Genomic DNA, 8,384 nt, shown 5'->3' with positions numbered 1-8,384 from the left:
GAGCAGTTAATGTCTGTAAGATAACCTAATGTGTTTTTTAAAGACTATAACGATAATCTGTCTTAACATTCCTTAATTCATTACTTCTCTAGGTGGGGCTTTCTCTTTATGTTAGGTACATGCATAAAGTAGTAGTAAGTTCTGCAGACAATGTACGAACAGCAACAACAATAATAAATCTGTTTGAAAGGAAAATTGATGGCCAATATTTTAGCTGTAAGGCCTTCATGACTCTGAATATCGGGCAATTTATTGATTATTGTTTTTTTCCTCTCGATGATTTTTCTTTTTGCTGCTTTGTCAACATGTTATTTTGGTTTCAATCTCAGTTTTAGGTATATGCATGTCCTAAAATCTTCCTTTTTACTCCTCTCAGTTCCTAAATCCCCTTAGGAATTTTATAGATGCTATTTAATATTATTATTCCTGATCTAAACACCTGCAGCATATCAGGTTTTTGTGATCTACTCAGGCATAGATACACCCAGGTCTTTTAAACCATAAATCAATTTCAGTTGCATAAAAATTATAAAATAAAAAGATGAAGACAATAAAAAATAAATATAATTAGATTAGGGGAGAAATCAAGAAAAAGGAGGTTCAGAGGTAAATAGATGAAGTAATCAAATTAACAAGGGATTTTATACTGGCATAATTAATAAACTGCAATTTTACATTAGTTTCTGGAAAAAAGATATCTGGGGAAAGAATAAGGGCAATTATGCATTAATGAGGACAATGATAACAAAATAGCAATATTAGAGAACGGTAATAGAATTTCCTAAAAAACAATTCCAGAAATACAGCAGATAAAACAACATAATGATATGAGCTAGCCAAATGTTCTGAGGAAATTGTACCAGCTAACTTCTCTACCCAAATTAAAATTTTCATTTTACTTATAAAAAATACAAAGAAAAACATTATCAAGATATACATAAATTAGTTATTTTTATTTCTGTAGGTGTTATAGTTTCAAGTTTTTTTACTTTTTAGATAAGTATTTATCCCAAAACAACTCTGATAGAGGTTCACAGATGAGGAAACTAGAGGATCATAGGAATTAAACAATTTCCAAAGGCACGCACATCTAATAGAGCCAGAATCACAGATCTGACCTTGAGTCTTTCCCATTTCAATGCTCTTTACTTCTTAAATGATCGCCTAACCTCAACCCTGTTGTGTTAACCAGGAATAATTTCTTTCAATTTACATTTTCTTCCTAAATTTATTTAAGATGAACTTATTCTAACATTGTCCAACTTTCTAATGTTATGCCATATTGAGAAAAATCACTTTCAAATTCAATTTATTTGTTATTAGAAATGAAGTCAATAAAAATGATTTACTTGAGAATGTCTTTTGGCATTTATCCTTTTTTATACCTACAAGAAGATAAGTCATTATTTTTCAAAGAGGTAAATTGTAACTAGAAGGAAGTCAGTGATATATAATTGGTTCTTTCAGTAATATATTACTCATTCTTCACATATGTTATAACAGTAAACTATTCATGCTTTTGTGAATATAGTTTCTCTCTACAGATAAAAATTATAATATGAAATTTGTTAGCTTTTCAGGGATCTTGAGTAAAATATAATTTGATAAAATCAAAAATAGAAGAATAAGGTGTAAAAATGAGATATAAGTAGCTAACCAGAAAAAGGCCACTTGCTGTTTTAACCATCAGTAGCTTCCAAATTAAAATTGCATTTTAAATGAGCTAATGATACTTCAATGAACAATTGTTCCCTTGATTAAGATTTCATTCTAAGTAATAAAGTGAGAAAATTCAAGAACATGATGTATTTTTGTTAAAACGTATAGAAATTAGAATTTGGAATGAGTTTTTAATGTGATTATCTTTCATCATACAGATGCCTTGAGGTGAATAGTTTATATTCTAAACTAGAAAAGTAATGGAAAAGAAAAGCCACTGTTTTTGTGATGCATTTCACATCAAAGAGAAATGAAATTTAACAGTATAGGCTTTAGTCTCAGGTCCTCACAATAAAAGATCTTGACTGTCAAAAATGTCATTATTATTGAAAGGATAACATTAGTCAAAAGAAATAATCATATTTGAGTAAGTTATTTCTTTACCTCTGTAACTACCTCTGTAAGCGTTTTAATTTTTTGTAAGATTTTCAATTAGCTTTTCTCCAAAGAATTTAAAATAACACAAATAAAAGTAAATAAACCTTAACCATTTTAAAACAAAATATTGAAACCAAAAACAGAAAGGGGGAAGAGAAGAAAAAGCATCAAGTACAGGACACAGTATTGAAGACACCTACTAGGTAAATATCAATAAATAAAGCAATACTGTCTATTTCCTAAATGAATACTTTTATGTGAATGTTTTCTGGTTCTTCTCAAGCAAAAGACTGAGTGAGAGACCTAAATTAGAAACTATGTGAAAATTGATTGCTTCTTGTCTTTTTAAGTCTCTTTGAAAATGAATTGGTCAATATAATTCCCCTTTGTTTATTAGGGAGAAGGGCGGCACTCAGGCCTTCTGGCAGAAACAATAACAGACAGTAAGGAGTAAACAATTCTCTACGCCCTAACTTCTTAAAGACGACTTAAATTGGAAAGGTTAGAAAAATATGAGTTCTCTTGATTTCAATAGTTTCTATACCAGGAGAAGCTGGTGCTAACGACCCTTCCAAATGTTACAGGTGTTTGCATTCAAATGCGATCACACAGATGCTGGCTGCCTAGGGATAAAAGTCATCTTCAGAGTAATGTGTAACAGATTTTCCCTAAATCCCCAAGCTGAACATCAGCTGTGGTTAAACCCTTACCTTTTTCTTCCTGGATATGAAAATCTCTCCGTTCATGTCCATGATTATCACTTTGTTACTTAAATCAATTTAAAGTAAAACTGGAAAAAATGAAAGTCATCAGAAATTGCATTATTGTGAATAAGGTTTATCCTACTGGATGCAAATTGATAACCAGTGCCCTATCAGGCCTATTTCCACTTGCATGATATCCTTAGAATGTGGGGCCTCCAAGTCCACTCAAACAGTTCTGCCCTAGAGCAACCTGAGGGAGGCCCTATATTTGCCTTAATCCAGACAATTTTTATGCTAAGTATTTCTTTAGCAAAAACCCAATACAAAGACACTATAAATGCTCACCTCTCACTGATCCCAGAATAAAAAGCTGAGCGCTCGCTGACTGCCTCACACCTTCCTATGGATTTTTCTCACATCATTTATTGCTTGGGCCTCTCTGCTCCAAGAAAATTCTTATCTTGAAATATATAAAATATCCATCAGTACATCTTGAATTCCATATTGAAATAATTAAGTAGAGGAGGGACTGATGCTTATTGGGTTCACTACATGTGCACACTTATTAATTCTAATAACAACCAGATGGGGTAACTATTATTAGCTATATATATATTTTTTGAGATGAGGATTATTTTCTTACTTGAGGTCACAGCTAGAAAATGAGGAAGCCAAGTTTGAGACCATGTTGTCTGACTACGAGGTCATGCTATTTCCTATAATTAGGTTGTGATATAGAAATTTGGGCTAAACTTTCCATATGTACTGGCTTATAAAGAAACTAATAAATGGATATAGATTGAGAATATGAATTTATTAAAGAAATAAGATAAGAGTGTGTTCACAAATTTAAATTTAAATCAGTTGTCAGAATCGTATACATCCAAGGAAACTACTTAATAAAGCAAAATTGTATGCACTTAATACCTCATAGTACCTACTGATAAAAAGGGCACTTAGTTGCTACTTAATAAACAATGTATTATAATAGACTTAAAGTTAATATTTTAGTTGTATGACTAATATACAAGGTGACATTCATTTCTGTTCCATTTTCTTCATCTGTAGATACGTTGTCTGCTCACATTCACAACTTACAACCTGATTCAGAAATTCATCTCTCTTTCTTCATATCTGCATGCTGTTTAGTCCACCCTTTGCCAACTGAGCTTCTTCTAGCTCTCTGAAGTAGCTGCAAAACCTGGAATTTCTATGCCAATTCAAAACTTGGTAGAAACAGATCATAAAGCATTGCGTTGACTGCTCCAGTTCCTTGTTCAAAGTAGATTCTTATTACACATTTGTGGGATGGTTCTGTGCTGGCTGGAAAATTACAATTTGGCTATCACCCATGGGAACATAACGCTCTAACAATAAGATTTCTGCTTCTGTACCCCCCACTTGTACAACCGACCTGTGGATTGACAGTAAAAAGAAGAAAAATAGACTTGTGTGTTCAAACAGGATGAAGAATAGGGGTTTAGGGCTTAAAAACCCTGTACCTCTACATTTCGGGGCTGCTTAATTTGGGGTCTGCATACCCCTGGCAGACCCAGCTGGCTGAATAAAGAGTGTGTTTCCTATAACTCACTGATTTCTGGTGGTCCGTGTTTCTATCGGGGCCTGGCAGCTACAACAGTTCATGGGTTAGGTGTGCCCCACCTCAGCTAGACTGCCAGGTAAGGGAAAATGAGTTAATATTAAATGTCATTTTTTTCTATCCAATCAGATAATTTTGTTATAGAAAAATTATTTGGGTTCACTATTCTTATTTTGCCACAATTAACAGACAAAATAAAAAACTATGGGCAAAAGAGAAGACATAATAAAACCACCACATAAAAACGGATGTTAAATTTTGTGAAAACTGACCAAAATGGTACACAGCAGTTAGTAATATAGGCAGTTCAAAATTAGTTTGTCAGAACAACAAAACATATTATAATTTTAAGGCAAATAACTTGCATATTCCTATAATTGTATAATTGTTATGTGATTTTTCTCTCATATTGATTTATAATTTATAATGTTTGAGGTGATATTTATAAATTCTAAAATAGTTTAGTATAACATTAGGTTTCCAATTGTTCTCCAGAGTTCTAGCATCCAGAAAAAAGGAACACCTACATGAGGGCAATTTAGGGGAGGAACACAAGCTCTATATTTATATTTTTAAAATATTTCCTACATAGAAATCTATCCCGTAAAGATTTCTAAAAAATGGTTTTGCTGCTAGTATTTTAATACAATTATGAAGGTTATTCTTCCATAAAAGTGCTATTCAGACTTTCTTAAACATTTAATAAATTGTAATTCTCTTACAGATGTAAAGATCTTCTAATTGTTTAGTTTGTGAATATATAATAAAATATTTAATAACATTTTAAAAATATTTAATGGATATAAAACTGAGCCTGATATTTCTGAAAATATTACATAGTTCATGATTTATAAATGTGCTAAATTTGTAAATTCATTTGCTAAATCTTAGAATTTAACAGATTACATTAAGTTGCTGCAAATATGTATAGTATTTGGCAAAGGCAATTAGTAGAACATGATGGTTAAGGGTCCAGACCCTAAGCAGAGGACCTGGGTTCAAACCGTCACTCTGCCAGTTTCTTGGGGGACTTTGGTTGCTATGATGGACCAGTGAGTACCCAGATTAAACATTATTTCTGGGTGTGTCTGTGAAGGTGTTTCTGGAGCAGATTAGCATTTGAATCAAAGAACTCTGAAGTAGATTGTCCTCCTTAATATGGGTGGGCATCATCCAATCTGTTGAGGGCCAGAAGAGAACAAAAGGTGGAAAAAGGAGGAATTTGAGCCCTGTTTTTCTGCCTCAATGCATGAGCTGGAACAGCTGCTCATCTCATCTTCTCCTGCCTCCAGAAAGGAATTTCCAGCATTAGCTCCCTTGGTTCTCAGGCCTTCAAACACGGACTCAATGAATTACAGCACCAACTTTCCTAGATCTCTAGCATGTAGACGGCAGATCCTTGGACTTCTCAGCTTCTATAATTATGTGAGTCGATTCCTCATAATAACCCTGTGTGTTTATCTCTCCTATTGGTTTTGTTTCTCTGGACAACCTTACTTGACCTCTCTCCATCTTAGTTTCATCATCTATAAAATGGTAATAATAAAACATTTCCTGTACAGGGTTATTGGAAGATTCAACAAGAGAATATATGTAAATCTTTCTTGGAATTTAATAGATTACTTAGACTAGTGCCTTGCAAGTATAATCACCATCACTTCAAGAGTGCTTGCTACGTGCCAGGCATGTAAGTGTTAGCTGTTTTACCATTATTTATTTACTCAAAAGAAAATGATGTCACTGTGGTCATTTACTTGCCAAAAACAACTGGCAGTAGTATCTTAAATGGTATTAGAGCAATCAGACACACATAAGAATGCGATAATAATGTATTTTTGTGATAAGGAATGCTTAGTTGAAGGTTTGTGGTTATTAGTCATTAAATAGCTTTGTATGTAATTTGGTTCTCATTTACTTTATCTTTTGAAAACATGAAATAAATTCTGCAGGGGATTTCTCTTAAAAATAACAGTTCCACCATTATATGAGATTGAGGGAAATCTTTAGATAGGTCAGTTGCTTTGTATTTAGTTGTGCAAAGGTAATTTTGCTTCCTTTACAGGACCAGCATTTTATTCCTCATTATATTAAGTAATGGGGCATTTTTCTGGCATCTATCTCAACCTTATGATCAGAATTATTATCTCATTAATTTTCACAGTCTCTAAAAGAAAGTCAATATTATCAACTTTCATAACTGGAGAAACAGTATGGCAAAAAGTCTTAGTAATGTGTCTATTGTTTGAAATCAAAGAGAGAAGCAGAGACTTTAATTCCAGTAAGGTGGTTATACTATGGATATTGTCACTTTATAAATATTACGAACTGATAATTACTTTTCTCCTTGGAAACCTAATATAGATGTATGTGTGGGTCATGAATAAGAAATTATGTTGTGTAGACTCCAATCTCTAAATTGTTCTTTTTTTCATTGCAGGGTATTTGGCTATGACTAACTTATCTATCTGTCTGCCTGTCTGTCTACCTATCTCTAGATCTGTTTATCTATCATATCTCTCTTTCCATCTTTCTATAAGCAATATATTTATTTTTTCTTAATCAAAATTATAAATCTAAATATGTTGAAAGCTTGATTTTTTAATTTACATTTATTTACAAAATTTTTTGTTTCTTCGTGTTTTCCAAAACAAACACTATTTTTGCTCTGTTTTTCTTGCTTACTTCCATAATTCAACTCATCCCGAAACTATTCTATGCAGCAATTTTCTAAATCATTCCAAGTATGTCAACATTTTTGTCTTAATATACCTTCTACAAAACTTTCTTCTGTCAAGAAATAAATGGCTTTCAGTTTTCTTTTTACAAACTGTGTTTCTGTCTTCATATATAAAAATGTTTTTTTAGGTAAATTTTTTGTTTGCATACTTATCAGCAGAGGCTTCAGTCAGATGGATGTTAAGATGGGAATGATTTCTGAAGAATCCTTAATTAAGATTACTAGAAAGAGTTAGAGCTTCTGTGGATGCATATGAAACCAAGGACAGAGATATAAATGCATTATCATGAGCATCCTGAAGGATCAATGAGATGTGGACTAATAGACAATGTATTTTCATCCATCTGTGTCATCCTACCCTTCAGAAGCTAAAAATGATTGAGTACAGGATAAAGCAGAGCACAATGTTCTACTTAATTTAAAAAAGAATTTTCTCAGATAATGGAATTATAGCTTTCTCATTTTTTAAACAGCTATCAGACATATTTGAATTTATATTAAGAATTCCAGATCACCCATCAAGGATTTTTTCTAAAGCACAACCTCTGTTATTTACAACTATGTTACTAGAGAATAGAAACTCTTTGTTGCTTATATTTTGTGGACTTGTCACTGCCATTCAAAGAAGTTTACCATGATTCACATGACTCCTAGTACAAGCACAAAATACATAAAGAAGAGAATATGATGACACATATTCTCTTCTTTATGTATTTTGTGCTTGTACTAGGAGTCATGTACAAACTTTTTTTTTTTTTTTGGAAATATACCAGAGTATCCTGTTCTTCTCAGTAAGGCCTGCCCTCAAACAACAATTTTATTGGAGCCTAACCTATTGGGGTTTTTCAGAAACAAACTGACCTGGAGTAAAGGGAACATCCAACTCTAACCCTTTCTAGCCTTCAACATGGGGAAAAAGAAATACCTAACTCCAGACACTTCTAGTCATCCTGTCCCACTTAAGTGGGTGAAAAAATCTGAGAAGCATTTGTGAAATTACAGACTGGAGACATAGGCTAAGACTCAAACTAATCACAAGAGTATAGAATGCTTCCTCTCCGATACCTTACCACCACATCACTATAGGCCTATTTACTGCAGTCCTTTTTACCCAGTATATCACGTATGGCCCCGCTTCAGGAAAAAATTGCAAGGCATACTGTAAAGCAAAGACATTGTTCAAAGGAACTAAGCAAGCATCAGAACCAAAGTCAGATACGGCAGAAGTGTTAAGATTACCAAACAA

The sequence above is a fragment of the Pteropus alecto genome, unplaced genomic scaffold, assembly GCF_000325575.1.
Source record: "Pteropus alecto unplaced genomic scaffold, ASM32557v1 scaffold63, whole genome shotgun sequence".
Classification (NCBI taxonomy): Eukaryota; Metazoa; Chordata; class Mammalia; order Chiroptera; family Pteropodidae; genus Pteropus; species Pteropus alecto.
Note: the sequence above shows the minus strand (reverse complement) of the source record.